Source organism: Silurus aristotelis, assembly GCF_946808225.1.
Source record: "Silurus aristotelis genome assembly, chromosome: 28".
NCBI lineage: Eukaryota > Metazoa > Chordata > Actinopteri > Siluriformes > Siluridae > Silurus > Silurus aristotelis.
The window spans coordinates 9,334,969-9,350,606 of NC_139601.1; the positions used below are offsets into that span (position 1 = coordinate 9,334,969).

Sequence of the window (15,638 nt, forward strand, 5' to 3'; positions counted from 1 at the left end):
TTTTTTAATTTTACTTCATTATCACTTTAAAAAACCGCAATGCACAATAAACAAGTTTTTAAAACAAGTCAAGTCAAGTTTATTTGTATAGCGTTTTTTTGACAACAGACATTGTCTTAAAGCAGCTTTACAGAAATCAACAGTTAAGGTGAATGGTGTACTTTTATTCCTGATGAGCAGCCGTGGCAACTGTGGCAAGGAAAAACTCCCCTAGATGTTATGAGGAAGAAACCTTGAGAGGAACCAGACTCAAAAGGGAAACCCATCCCCATTTGGGTGACATCAAGAGTGTGATCATAAATCTTTCAATAATACAGAACACTGGAGAGTGAGAACTAACATGAGTACTGGAGTATAAGATTATAAGTGATGTTTTTTCTGCAGTCTTATACAGTCTTTATGGTTAGTAGCTCCTAGTTTTATGAGCTCAGCATTTGTGATCATCACAGATCCAGCATCAGCTTCTCCATGCCAGAGCCTCTAAACACTCCAAAACATAGTCAAGTTTATTTTTATAGCGTTTTTCAAAATGGACATTGTCCCAAAGCAGCTTTTACAGAATTTAAGAATTAAAATATTTATTTTAGCATTCATTTATTTATAGCATTTGCTTAAATTAGGGGTGCCCAATACGTAGATCGCAATCTACCCGTCAATCACAAAGGTAGTGTGGGTAGATCGCATGACATTAAAAAAATGGATATTTATTTATACATTTTTATAGTAGGTAGATCTTTTTGACTTGGTCATTTTATAAGTAGCTTGCATGCTAAAAAAGTGTGTGCACCCCTGTCTTAAATCAATCAACATGCAGATATACTAGCTTGTCACTGACTAATGAATATAATCACTCATCAAAGTCAGCTGTTTAGATTATTGCTTTAGATTATTACAAAACAAATATTTCTGTACCCGCTTTGTAGCTTGAGTGAACAGAGACATTAGTTGGTTAAATTTACAAAGAACATAGCTGGCTAGCTTGTTGCAATCAAAACATATTTTCACGAGGGCATACATGTTTTCCGTACTTGAAGCTCAAATGCACCTTACTTCAGAATTTTGAGTACTGAATGCATGTAAATTGAAAGCTCCTTTTCTGTGATTTGTAAATTTTGAGAGTTCCCCACCACTGCCGACCCACCAAAAAAACTAAGTGTGGCTGTAATATTGAAGTGGGTAGATTATGCACTGAAAACGTGGACCTGGCAACTCTGGATGTGTCGCGTAATGTGTATCTGAATGCGAGATTCCAGTGGGTGTGACGACGAACTACAAGAGACTATACCTGTTTTAGTGCACTAATATGCCATTTAGGACGATGCCCAAAGTCTAGCTTTTGCTTGTCAATGCCATGTAGTTGTTACTTAGGTCACCATTTGAGTTTGTTAAACAGTGTATATACTGATTCATTCAAAAATATCAATTAGATTACATTTATTAACATTATTCTTTATTTTCTTTGTGTAGAGTACAAGTGCAGAGATGGTGGAATGCATATTAGATAAAAATAGCCACTTTCATGTTCTCCCTCACCACATCTATAAACCTCTTATTTGGCCTTTCTCTTGTCCTCCTGCCTGACAGGTCATCAGCATTCTTCTGCCTATATACCCCATGTCCCTTCTTTGCACATGACCAAACCATCTTAATCATGCCTCCCTCACTTTGTCTCTAAAAATGTCATACATGTGATGTCCCTCGAATAGACTTGTTTCTAAACCTGCCCATCTTCCTTACTCCTAATGAAAATCTTAGCATATTTGACGTTGCCACCTCCAGCTTTGCCTCCTGTCTTTTTGTCAGTGCCATTGTTTATAAACCATACAACATAGCAGGTCTCACCACAGTCATATAAACCTTTCCTTACACTCTTGCAGATACTCTTCTATCACAAAACACTCCTGCCACCCTTCTCCACCCACTCAGTTAACCACAGGTACTTAAACTCTTTTTAAACTAAAATTAACAATCTAGTTAAAAACTCCACTTCCATCTCTCCATCTCCATGCTTCTAATGGTATGTCATCTGGGCCAACTGACTTTCCACTCTTCATCCTCTTAATAGCTGCTCTCACTTCCTCCTTACTAATCCTATTCACTTCCTGCTTCACCATCTCCACATCATCCACCCTTTTCTCACTTTAATTTTTCTCAGTCATCAGCTGCTCAAAATGCTCCTTATACACACTCTCGTCACTAGTGAACACATTTCCACTGCACATTCTTGTTCTCTCTGCCTCATCAATCGGTACATATCCTTTTCTCCTTCCTTAGTCTTCAACTTCTTACACAGCCCCTCATATGCCTTTTCCTTTGCTTTCGGCACATCCCTTTTTACCTGCCTCTGCATCTTGTTGTACTCTTGCCTACTTTTCTAATCTCTCTGTCTATCACAATTCTGTTTTGCCAACCTTTTTCCCCTTAAGCTTTCCTGCACTTCCTCATTCCACCACCACGTCTCTTTGTCTTTCTTTATCTTTCCAGACGTCACACCAAGTACCTTCCAAGCTGTTTTTCTTATCACTTCTGCAGTAGTTGCCCAATCATCAACCTGCTATGTTGTATGGTTTGGGAGTTGGGAGTAACGAGGATGGACAGGATTAGAAAAGAGTGTATAAGAGGGACAGCACATGTTTGGATGTTTTGGAGACAAGATGAGGGAGGCACAATTGAGATGGTTTTGATATATCGGTAGAAGAATGCTGAGGATGGAGCTGCCAGGAAGGAGGAAAGGTTCCAAGGAGGAGGTTTATAGATGTGGTGAGGGAATACATGCAGGTAGTTGGTTTGCAAGAGTCAGATGAAGAGGACAGGGGAGTATGGAGATGGATGATCCACTGTGGCAACCCCCAATGGGAGAAGCAGAAAGAATAAGAAGATCAAGTCAAGAAGCTTTTTTATACAGTGCAATTTGCAAGTATTCACAGCTCTTTTTTTAAATCATTTAAATGTGAAGCTGTTCTTGGACATTTTTTGGAAAAAATTAATAAATAAGACTACCACGCAAAAACATTTGTTTATTCAATACAAACAGGTATTTACTATTCTATATCTTAAATTTAAAAGGGTCAGAACATTAACATTATTAAAAACCCACATTTTAGAGTTTACCACGTTACTGCGGACTATTTGGGAAACTGATTGTGCCTTTAATCTTTAAAACAAAAGGAAAAAAACTTCTATTTTAAAACTTCGATTTCTATTTTAAGCGTTGCTGGTGCATTGTGGCTGAATAACACAACTAAGCACAAACAAAGGAGCTTTCAACATAGATTAACGTATTTATATAAAAATATGTGTGGCTGAGTATATATATATATATATATATATATATATATATATATATATATATATATATATATATATATATATATATATATATATATATATATATATATATATATATATATATATATATATATGGCTATTCAGCTACGATGCACCAGCACCGCTTAAAATAGAAATCGTTATGTTACATTTTTCTTTGTTTTGTATGTATGTATATATATATATATATATATATATATATATATATATATATATATATATAGAGAGAGAGAGAGAGAGAGAGAGAGAGAGAGAGAGAGAGAGAGAGAGAGAGAGATTTTAAGTTAACAATGAGTGACAGGGTGGCAATCATTTCATTAGACAGAACAGTGGTGGCCTTATTCAACGGTAGGTTTTCTATTTCTTCAGCACCAAATGTTTTCAAATGGTAAAAGGTCTAAACTGCCGACAGGCCAGTTCAGCACCTGGACTCGTCTACTACGAAGTCATGCTTTTCTAATAGATGCGGTATGCAGTTAGCATTATCTTGCTCAAATATGCAAGGCCTTTCGTGAAATAGACGTTTCTGGATGGAAACATTTGTTGCTGTTAAAATGTATAAACCGTTCAGCATTGATGGAGCCTTTTCTAATGTGCAAGACGCCCATTCCGCAGGCAATAATGCACGCCTATACCATCAGAGATGCAGTGGAGTTGTTACTGAGCGCATGCAGTGATTTTTGATACAGAATCCTGACTGCTTTAAATGCCTCAGGGTCTGAAGATCATGCCTGAGGCATTTAAAGCAGTGTTTTAAAGCAGTGTTTAAAACGATATTTTCTGTGGCATGCTATTCATGATTATGTGATCACAAGCATTTTCTTACTGCACTCTTTTTATTTATTTATTATTTGTTCAGGTAATGAAATAAGTTTTCCCTGCAATTTCTCAGTCCGCTTTAGAGCAGAAGTCACAAAGTATTTTCTGCGTCTCGTGATCATACCTCAGCCATGAAAACTCTTGAATCCATTTTTTGACACTTTTATTTATGTTTTCACTCACTGACATAGAAAGATGGTTCTCGATGTGTCTGTTGTTCTCCCTCTAAGGCACAACTGCAGCCTGCTTTTTTACTAACAGGCGGGTCATCATTAGACAGTTGTTGAGTTGGACAAAGATGGAGAAAAAGTTAGTTAATAGAATAAAATAATAAAATAATAAAATAGTTTGACATGTTTTTTCTGATGCGGAAAGGTGAGTTTTGCTTTAACTGTCGGGTTATTTTGGCGCTTTAACTCAAGTGTAGGTGATGTATTCGTCTCCGTTTATTACGTCAACAAATTATGTGATAGGTTGTTCATCACAGAACCAAACATAAAAAGTCATAACATGCAGATTATTTGGTCATAACGTACAAATTTATATAGTCGCAGGTGGCAATCTAAGCAAAAAAAATATTTAAAAAAATATTTAAATGCGACTATTTCAGTTGCAGTCTGGAGCCCTGTGATATATTCAATTGTTTCACAATTTTCGGTTCAAGCCCCGGTATTGCCAAGCTGCCACTCTTGGGCCCTTGAGCAAGGCCCTTAACCCTCTATGCTCCAGGGGACCCTTACGAGAAAAATAAATCAAGGACCATGACGTCGGAGCGATGTAGGGCCGCCTTCCCGTGGGCTCACCACCTGCAGGAGGGACCGGTGCTGAGAGGATTGGGCAGCAGTCAAAGGCTGCTGTGACCCGAATTACGGATAAGCGGGAGAAGATGAAATGAAATTAAATGTTCCACAATTTTGGGATACAGTCCATCACAGATTGGTAAAACTATGCCCATATTTACTTCTGAGAGATTCTACCTCTTTAAGATATGCTATTTATACCCAAGCTTTTACTGAGCTGTGGTCAATTAACCTTATTAGTTGCAAAATGTTTCTCCAATGTTGTAATTTTTTTAATAGCACTTAGTTTTCCGGACTTTTGTTGCCTTGTCCCAACTTTTTGGGACGTGCTGCAGCCATCAAAATCAAAATTACCCTTATTTTCCCTTACAATGGTATATTCACTGTAAAACAATTTCCGGGATTTCACAAGATGTAACAGTAATATTTCACAGTAGCTTACATTATTAGCATTTCACAGGCATTAACTGTGACATTTCACAATGTAGTACAGTGTTGAGGCTTTTATTGTGAAAATAATGCCATCAGCGAAATCACAGGCAGCGGCTGTGACTTTCCTCGCTCGCTGGCGCTATCTTTGAGTTCTCTCATCTCTGCGGATTCAGTGGTAAGTTTTAAAATGTCCAAATTTGTCAATTAAATGACTGATTTTATATATATATATATATATATATATATGTGATAGTGCATGAAGTATCAGCCAAATTTCGTTAGTTGTAGGTTTTGTTGTCGCGCTGTTAGTGATTAACACACTCGTGTAGTTTGGACCGCGGAATTTAAAAAAGAAAAAAAATGAACAGACGTTGGTAGTGTTAAGTGTACTGTGTTAAGTGTACTGTAAGACCATATTTTAAGCCTTATTTAAAAAAAAAAAAAAAAACCATTATCTGTTAACTTAAGCTTTTCTTGGTGCTTACAACGTTCTCTCTTTCTCTTTCTTTACTGTAGATTCTTCCCACAGCATCTCACAGCGGTAAGCTAACCACTGGGGATTACAGTTGTGAGGTAACGTTATTCTGTGGCCTGAATGTATATAAATTAGACATTATGGCTGGTATTATCAGCTAGAAAAATGAACGTTATATGCCCGGTTTCAGTGAAACCTGGTTGTAGTGTCGTGGATTAGGGCAAAAGTGAAATCATTTCAAACTTGTGCCTTTAGCTGTTCGTGAGAGAGGTACAGAGCAGCCGCTATCTGTCTCGTCAAATGAAAAATAAAGTGCGCATGTCAATGTTTGAACATTAAAAAAAAAAAAAAAAGAGAAAATAATAATTCGATTGTCTTGTATCAGAAAAATTCCACTGTCAAATGTGCGCCTGCGCGGCAGTGTTCTCACTGTTAGACTAAGCTAAACTCTTGTGTTTGCGAGTACACAAGAACGTTAGCCTACTGTGATTTTTAGCTGAACGTTATTTATATGTTTATAATTATTGGCTTTTAATCATCTTGTTTGTATTTATGAGCAGTAGTGGGGTGGTGAGCTTTCTAAGTTACACACATCGTTCATTTTAGGGTTGACAACATAGTTGTCTTGTCCCTTAGTTTTATACTTTAACTAATGTGTTTCAGATGTTTTTTTAACTTTTAGGTTGTTCAGTAGTGTTTAGTAACTTTCATGTGTGTGAACCAAATATATTAACTTTGAGTTATTAGGGCAATCTGCTATCTATATCCTAAGTAACAAGATCAGTTTTAAATCTGGTTAGCCCTGTATTTTATTTTTTTTTTCTTTCAACTGAATCGAACACAATGTTCAATTGTAAATTTAGTTTGTGTGAACATGTGTCTCAGACAGTTATTGAGTTTATTCAACACTCAAAACTGCATAGTAATGCTCCCGACTTTATGTACCATTGCGCTGAATGCTCTCGGATATGTCGCAAATCAAATGCTTTGAAATCTCATATGTATAGAGAGCATACAGGGCGTGGATCATCTGTGCAACGTTGTCAGCGGTTTGAAACTCGCTTAAAATGTGTGGCCCAGTTTTGTACATTTACATGTGACACCTTAAGCTCCCTCATTAAACATTTAAAGTCACACATACAGGAAGGTTTAGAAATAAAATGCCCAGTCAGAGGTTGTGATTGCAGCTTTACCGTTGCATCCTCTTTAGCCTCGCATTTTTCAAGGAAACATAGAGATCTAGATCACGCCTTGTTATGTGTGTCTGATCCTACTGAGCCTAGTAGTCTGTGTAGTCAGCCATGTTCTGATACTTTCCTTGTGGAAGATACTGAGCCAGAAAAGGAATTTGCTGTGGATGAAACTCTCTATTTACAAAACCTTGCCCTTCTGTATCTTAAATTACAAGGCAAGTTGTTGCTACCATCCAGTGCAATACAGACAATCATTGAGGACTTTCAAAATGCCATTGAAATTGGCCTGTCTCATTCCTATATGATTTTAAGTCAGAAACTAAAAGAACTTGGAATCCAAGAGTCCACCATAAGCGACATCATTGATAAAATTAGCAGGGCAGATCTTCTTAAGATGTGTAACCGGGACATTTTGAGCACAGACCAAAAAAGGAAGAGCTTTTTCAAAACCAATTTCAACTATGTTGAGCCTGTGCCCTTTCTTCTGGGCAGTGATGAAAATGGTAAGGAGTGCTTTGCCCAGTATATTTCTATCAATGAGACGTTGGCCACGTTGTTCAAAAGCGAGTCTGTAAGAGAACAACATGTTGCCACACGTTTGCAACCAGCTACTGAAAATCTCATTCAGGATGTAAGAGATGGAGTGGGATTTAAGGGAAATCCATTGTTAAAAACAGAACCTTCTTCTGTTGGTGTGATCCTGTATCAAGATGCCTTTGAGGTTGTAAACCCACTTGGTTCAGGAAAAAAAAAAAAAAAATCTTAGCAGTTTACATGACCCTGACTGACATTTTACCTTACAATAGATCCACAATTGATCATATGCAACTTGTCCTACTATGTAGGGAGAAAGATTTTAAATATTTTGGCATGAACAAAGCTTTTAAACCATTGATCAGTGATCTCAAGCTTCTAGAGGAGCAAGGTATTTTGACTGATGATGGCATTGTAAAAGGAGCTTTAGTTGCCATTTCAGGAGACAACCTGGGATCACACTGCATTGGAGGTTTTGTAGAAAACTTTAGTCGAACCAGCCATTTCTGCCACTACTGTGAGATTGACAGAAATACATTTATGAATGAACCATACACGTGTGGGACTCCAAGAACTGCACAATCCTATCACAGTCATTTGGAAGTTTTAGCCACCAGCGATACTGTTTCAGCTTGTGGCATTAAGACAGACTCTCCTTTTAACCAGCTCAATTATTTTCATGTTTGCCAGCCAGGGCTCCCGCCATGTCTGGGGCATGATTTGTTTAAGGGTATTGTGACCTTGCCTTGTTTGTTGGTCACTTGGTCACTTTGCCCATGAGGAATCCAATTCTATAACTGTGTTAATAAGTCAAAATACATGAAATACAATTAGACCCCCAACCCCTTTTAATGTATGTACTAAACAAATTTCCAAGTTCAGGTAATGTCAGCAGTCTCCAGTCCCAATATATGTATATTCTGCCTTTACATGATTCTTGATTGCAGTTGAATCAAAACTGTAAGCCGATTTAACATTTGAAAATGAATATGTAAAAAACAATATAAATATAGAGTATGTTATTACCAGTACAGTGTGTGTAAACATAATTAATTTGTAATCGACATGGACAGTGTGAGCCTGTTGTAGTAATAAAATGAAAACATAGTGTATAAAACCATACAAAATTGAGAAATGTTATTGATTGCATGTCTGCCCAAACTCTTTTCAGAAAATGGATGAAGTAATGCTGAAGGAATTGGTGTTGTCATTCTTACCGGGTCTCTCTGATAAAACTCTGACTTCACTCCTGAATGGGTTGCAAGAACTTGGTGTGGAAACAAGGAAGACCTTGCTTTGGTACAAGAGAAAGATATAGAGAAATACATTCGACCTATTCAGTATCTATATTCAAGGTATCTATATTTTGATATTATCCTATAAAAAGTTGAGTTGACTGAAGCTGAATAGGATAGTAATAAAATAGAATAAAAATGAAGTTACAAATAAAATACATAGAATTCATGAAATCAAGTAGAATAACATTTTAGACGAATAGTGCATAACAGGGTTTAAATTGGGCTAGGGTTGGGCGATGTCCCACAAATTGACAGTTGACGACGTTAAACGATCACGATGGACGATGATATGGTCGGGGGGGATACTGTATTACTTCCATTTAAGACAAATTGTGCACTTTTTATTTTAATATATCTCTTTACATAAACGCTATTTTATACTTAAAAGCTATAATTTCGTAATTTCGTCGGCACATAGGCTGAAGGGCTCGCTCTGCTCTGCACCAGTGTACCCAGTACGCTAGTGCGTGTGCACAGACGCAAAGCAAATAATGTGTTTCCATTAATTAGGCTTTACGCTCGTGCGTGTGGGGCACCCACGTCAAAACGGATTGCTCATTTGCACGACGCGTCAATCGTTTGTGTCACCATATGCTCAGTTAATCTACATTGGTACGCTTTGATTTTGTCCCTGAATGGCCCTGCTAATCAGTACATTGTGATTGGCCTGAATACCTCTGATGTCAGCCGGAAATGTGATGCTCCTTACCATGTTTGAAAGATTCGCTCACAATGCAATACTAACAGGAATTAACTCGGTCTTTACTACATCACCAATCCCAGGAAGTAAACTGTTGCTTACAATCCGTGTGTTTGTTGTAGTCCAAGAAAAGAGATTTACGTTGGAGACGATAACTCGCGTCATCGTTTACTTTGGGGTTTGTACCTTTTGCATATCGTTAACATGTACTAACACATACTTGCACACCAAAGGAAATGTAAAAACATGAATCGGACAATAGGGGGTCTTTAAAAGGGAAAGTATTAACAGGATTAAAAACCGAAAAAGATCGACATGATAAAATGAATTTATAAATTTTGGTTTCGATTACTTTTCAATTAATCGTCCAGCTCTAATATTACCCTATGTTGTATTGTATTAAATATAATTATGAGATTAAAATAAAGTTTTATAGGGCCGTGCTCAACCCAAAAAAAGTGGAACAAAAATTAATGCTGTGCAGATTTACTGATACATAACTTAAAGAAAAACATTTAACATGACAATATTTTCTTTAACATAAACTCATAAGGGTAGACTATTTGAGAAATCTAGAGTTGTTTTAAAGATGAAGCTGTTTTATGCTTTCCAAATATGTCTGCCTGTCTTTATATGGCATTCACCAGCAAATTATAATTATTTTTTTCCAGGTAAGATAGGTTCTTTCCCCCTTCATGGAATAATCTTGTCTTTTATTTTTAGGACTTGAAATAGTTCAGTTGGAACTATTTCCTGTTACCTCTCCAACTTTTGCACCCAGCACCTTGAACACTTCTTGCACCATACCTGTCAGAACTCAAGACACCATTTCGTCTTCATCTTCACAATTTGGCAAACCATGGCATGCAGACTTCCAGGTTAACTGGGATAGGATGCCAGCAGCAATTGGAAGAGCATTAGCAAATAAAAAAAGACCATCCCCCAGCGATAGAAAAGATATGGTGAAGGCAGTGGTTGATCAGATGCTGGAACATGACAGCTGACCCATCCAGGGCAATCTGTCACAATATTGTTCGAAGCATTGTAAGGAGCCATGCAAATTGTTTTGCAGATGTTGCAAAAAATTGAGACATTTTTGGAGATGGTTGTTACTTTCTTTTGCAACAAATTAAAACTAGAGTGGAATACAAAAACAGGAACAATACTCTTGTGAGGCGATGCAGAGAGAGAAGGCCACAAAGTGAGGGAGCAGATGAAGGCATGACAAGAGGCCCTGTAGATCAGTATGGCTGTGTAAGGTGGAGTCCTGTAGAATTTCCTCCTGGTGAAACTGAGGCATCATTACATGCCATGAAAAGTTATCTCCATGACATCTACTCAGAGGAAGGCATACTTGGTGCAGAGAGAGCTGAACCTCTGATGGAGAAGACCTACGTCATCCAGCAACGCTATCTTAATAGTATGCCTGCACCAGCCATTGCAGTGGTTATGGAGGAATGGCCTTTTCTCTTCTCACTAAAAGGTACTTTATTCCTTTTCTATCTTGTACACACTTAATGACTTAAAATCTCCATAACATTAATAGTTTCATATATCAAAATACACATTTTACATTATTCCTGAGGTAACTATTACTTACTTTATGTAATTCTAAAGTGCACTTATTTCATTGCTAAACAACCAGTACTATTACAGTGTACACTGTAAATCTACAGCAGACTAATGCTAAATTGCATTACATTAACTGTAACTTAACAGCTAAATGCAATTATTATATGGAATAATGCTGCTATATCACAGTAATACGAAGGCCTAACTACTGTGAGGTTACAGTAAGCAGCTTTCATTTCACAAGTCTTTACTGTAAAAATGACACTAACATACTGTTAAAGTACAGTAACAACTTGACAGTAATTTACTGTGAAGTTACATACAGTACCTTCCTGTGAAAGTAATGCAACTAGTTGCCAGTAATTTACTGTGAATTTTCAGTCAAATAATTTACAGTGTTTCCTTAGTTATGTTTTCTATGTTCTATTGTGAATAAAATATGGGTTTATGGGATATTTGTTTGTTTTTATTTGCATTTTACAGTGTCCCAACATTTTTGGAATTGGGGATGTAATAAATAATAATTAAGCAGAGGATTATGATATTGATATGGGCCATAAAGGATCTAACCTTCAGAATAAATTCAAATTTTAAATAATTAAAAATAAAATTAATTTAAATAAAAAACTAAACAAACATAAGGTGCACAAAACACTATTAACAGCACAGTAGAATTTTTAATTTCTTTTTCATAAAAAAAGAGTGATACTTTACCACAAGAAAATCTCATGCAATTGATTTAATATAGGATTACAGAGTACAGTGCAAAAAGCACAAACATTTATATATTTTAAAATATAGGTTAAATTAGATTACATTTTATTGTCATTGCACAAAGTGCATGTACAGAGCCAATGAAATGCAGTTAGAATCTAACCAGAAGTGCACAAGTGGCCTATTTACAATAGATGACTGTAGATAAATACGGTATAAGGTCCATATATACAGGGATGAGGGTGAATAATGTACAGAAAGTACAGTAGGTAATAATATATGGTATATATAGTAATATCCAATATACTTTGAAAAGATTATGCATAGACAGGCATGTCAGAAGATAATATAATCAAATGACATTATATAGTTATGTACAAGTATGAATGTACCGTATTTTTCGGACTATAAGCCGCTACTTTTTTCCCACGTTTTGAACGCAGCTTAAACAACGAATCGGCTTATTTATGAATTTTGTCCTGGGTTTTTCCTGGTTTCACAAACTTCAAGGTAAAAAACTGAACGCCATAACATTAGACCAATAAAATTTCCGAATGGAAACGAAAAAAAGCACCTCAGCTTTGTTCTGGGCTGCACTGCATCAGGAGAAAAAAAACAAAAACGTTTTTTTTTAAATGGGAAGGAGGAAGACAGTATAATGACTTTCTTGGTAGTCTACTGTTTAGATACAAGCCGTTGAAACGCGTTGTATCAGGGTCAAGGGATAGCTCGCTAACTCCAGTTGCAACAGAAATCATATAAGCACAGACAGGTTTCCAAATCTCGTGCTTTTTATTTTTCTTGGCAACAGCGTTAGGGTTTAGTCAAAGAAACTTAGAAATGAGCATCAGAAAATAATGACATATTTCTGGGTCTTGCAGTAATAGCAGAAAAATGCGGCGGCAGGCTATTCCCAAAATGCTGCTCTGCTCTTAAAAGAGCCACAACATATTTTACCCGTTATACCGTGTAACAGACACTGTCTTTCGTTAAAGCCTGTGTAAAGTTCATTAGTTTCAATGTAGGCTTATAGACAGGTGCGGCTTATTTATGTTTAAAATAAAAATCTTTGTCAAATTCAGTGGGTGCGGCATATGTATGGGTGCGCTTTATACGGTATATATGATACAGTATATACAGTATTAATGAGTTGAATGTACAGTAGTGCAAATGTGAGTTAAGGATTGGTAAAAAGAAATGTGTAGTGGATAAGGAGTGCAAAATCACAGAAAGTGACAATGCAGTATTGAATCAGCTGTTCAGTGCAGTGCAGCCACAGGAAACAAATATTCTTTAGTCTGTTTGTGCAGGCTTTGAGGCACCTGTAGCGTCTGCCTGATGGGAGAAGGGTGAATAGTCCATGGTAGGGTGAGAGATATATTTGATAATGCCCCTCGCCCTTTGCAGACAGTGTTTATTGTAAATGTTCTCCAAGGTGGGAAGCTGAGTGCCGTTGATTCACTGGGCAGTTTTCATCACCCGCTGAAGCAGTGCAGCTGCTGTACCAAACTGAGATGCAGTTAGTGAGGATGCTCTCAATGATGCAGCTATAAAAGTTCTCCAGTATCCTGTAGCACAGATGGAACTTTTTAAGTCTCCTCAGAAAAAAACAGGCGCTGTTGTGCCTTCCTGATCAGGATAGAAGAGTTCCAGGTGAGATCCTCAGAGATGTGGACTCCAAGGAACTTAAAGCTGGGTACACGCTCAGCAGCAGCTCCGTTGATGTGAATGGGAGCACGAGTGTGATTGCTGGCTCGTCTATATTCCAAAATGATCTCCTTCATCTTTTTGGTGTTGAGTTCCAGGTTATTGTCCTCACACCATGCTACTAGGTGCTGGATCTCCTCCCTGTAAGCCATCTCATCCTTACATCTGATCAGGCCCACCACCGTTGTGTAATCTGCAAACTTAACAATGCTGTTTGAAGCATAGGCAGGTATGCATTAATAGGTAAAAAGGGAGTATAGAAGAGGAGACAATACACATCTCCAAGTTCAACATCCTGGCATAAGTGTTGTGGTACCGTAGAAATGGCATCCTCGGTTGACCTATTCAGGCGATAGGCAAATTGTTTTGGGTCTAAAGTTGGTGGCAGACAGGCTTTGAGGTGGGTGAGGACCAGAAATTTAAAGCTCTTTGCAATGACAGGAGTGAGTGCGATGGGACGAAAGTCACCCAGTTCTGTAGCAGCAGTGCTTTTGCACTGTCACATTGGTCGTCGTCTTCTTTCAGCTGCTCTTATTAGGGGTCGCCACAGAGGATCATCCGTCTCCATACCCCTCTGCATCTGCCTCCCTCAAACCAACTACCTGCATGTCTTCCCTCACCACATCCATAAACCTTTGTTTGTAATATCTATGTACCCCATGTCTCTCCTCTGCACATGTCCAAACAATCTCAATTGTGCCTCCCTCACCCTGTCTCCAAAACATCCTACATGTGCTGTCCTTCTAATAAACTAGTTTCTAATCTTGTCCATCCTCATCACTCCCAATGAAAACCTCAACATCTTTAGCTCTGCTACCTCCAGATCCACCTCCTGTCTTTTACTCAATGCCACTGTCTCTAAACCATACAACATCGCAGGTCTCACCACAGTCCTATATTCCTTTGCACTGTTGACCCCAGGTACCTGAACTCTTCCACCTTCACCACCTCTTCTCCCTGCAGCTGCACCACTCCACTGCCCTTCCTCTCATTCACACCCATGTACTCTGTCTTACTCCCACTGACTTTCATTCCCCTTCTCTCCAGCAAAGAGGGAGCAGGTTGAGAAGAGCCTGGAGAGGTGGAGGTATGCCTCAACCTACTCCCTACTCTTACCACAAATCAAAATATTAAACATCATTGTCCACAGAGACTTCTGTCTGACCTCGTCAGTCAATCTGTCCATCACCACTGCCAACAGGAAAGGGCTCAGAGCCGATCCTTGATGCAGTCCAACCTCCAACTTAAACCAGTCTTTCGTTCCTACTGCACACTTCACTGCTGTCACACTATCCTCATACATGTCCTGCACCACCCTTACATACTTCTCTGTCACACCTGATTTCCTCATACAATATCATAACTTCTCTCTCGCCACCCTGTCGTACGTAAATCCACAAACACACAATTCAACTCGTTCTGACCTTCTCTTAACTTTTCCTTCAACATTCTCAAAGCAAATAATGCGTCTGTGGTGCTCTTCCTCGGCATGAAACCAAACTGTTGCTCACAGATGGTCACCTCTTCTCTCAGCCTGGCTTCCACTACTCTTTCCCCTAACTTCATGGTGTGATCAACTTTATTCTCCTGTAGTTACTGTAGGTCTGCACATCCCCCTTATTCTTAAAGATCAGTACCAGCACACTCCTTCTCCATTCCTCAGGCATCCTCTCACCTTTCAAAATCCTGTTGAACAACCTGGTTGAAAACTCCACTGCCATCTCTCCTAAACATTTTCAAGCTTCTACCGGTATGTCATCGGGTCTTAACGACATCCTCTTAACCTTTATGCGGCCCTCGTTAATAGGGCTGTATTTTTCCTGACCAGGATGGTAACATCCACAAAGATTCAAGTGCTGTAAAAATATATCAGATCAACATTTGTTTTCACTTTTTTCACTTAAATCTGTTAATTAACCTCAGTTTTGATCAAAACTACAAAAGAAAATTTTTAATCCAGGATTTTTCTTTGTAATTGCCAATTGAATTAGTGACGTCACACAAAAATGAAAAAAAAAAACCCCACAAAATCACCGAAATTCGATATAAAAATTAATTGTAAACTGG

At 37.9% G+C, this 15,638-nt stretch overlaps 1 pseudogene across 1 annotated transcript; it reads left to right on the forward strand.

The window, feature by feature from the left end:
- The first annotated feature begins 4,511 nt into the window (after positions 1–4,511).
- LOC310722249 lies at positions 4,512–11,333 on the forward strand (annotated as a pseudogene). The gene is made up of 4 exons (XR_014538298.1): positions 4,512–4,521; positions 5,447–5,553; positions 5,895–5,919; positions 10,302–11,333. The product of XR_014538298.1 is annotated as an uncharacterized misc_RNA (transcript).
- Positions 11,334–15,638: the final 4,305 nt, after the last annotated feature.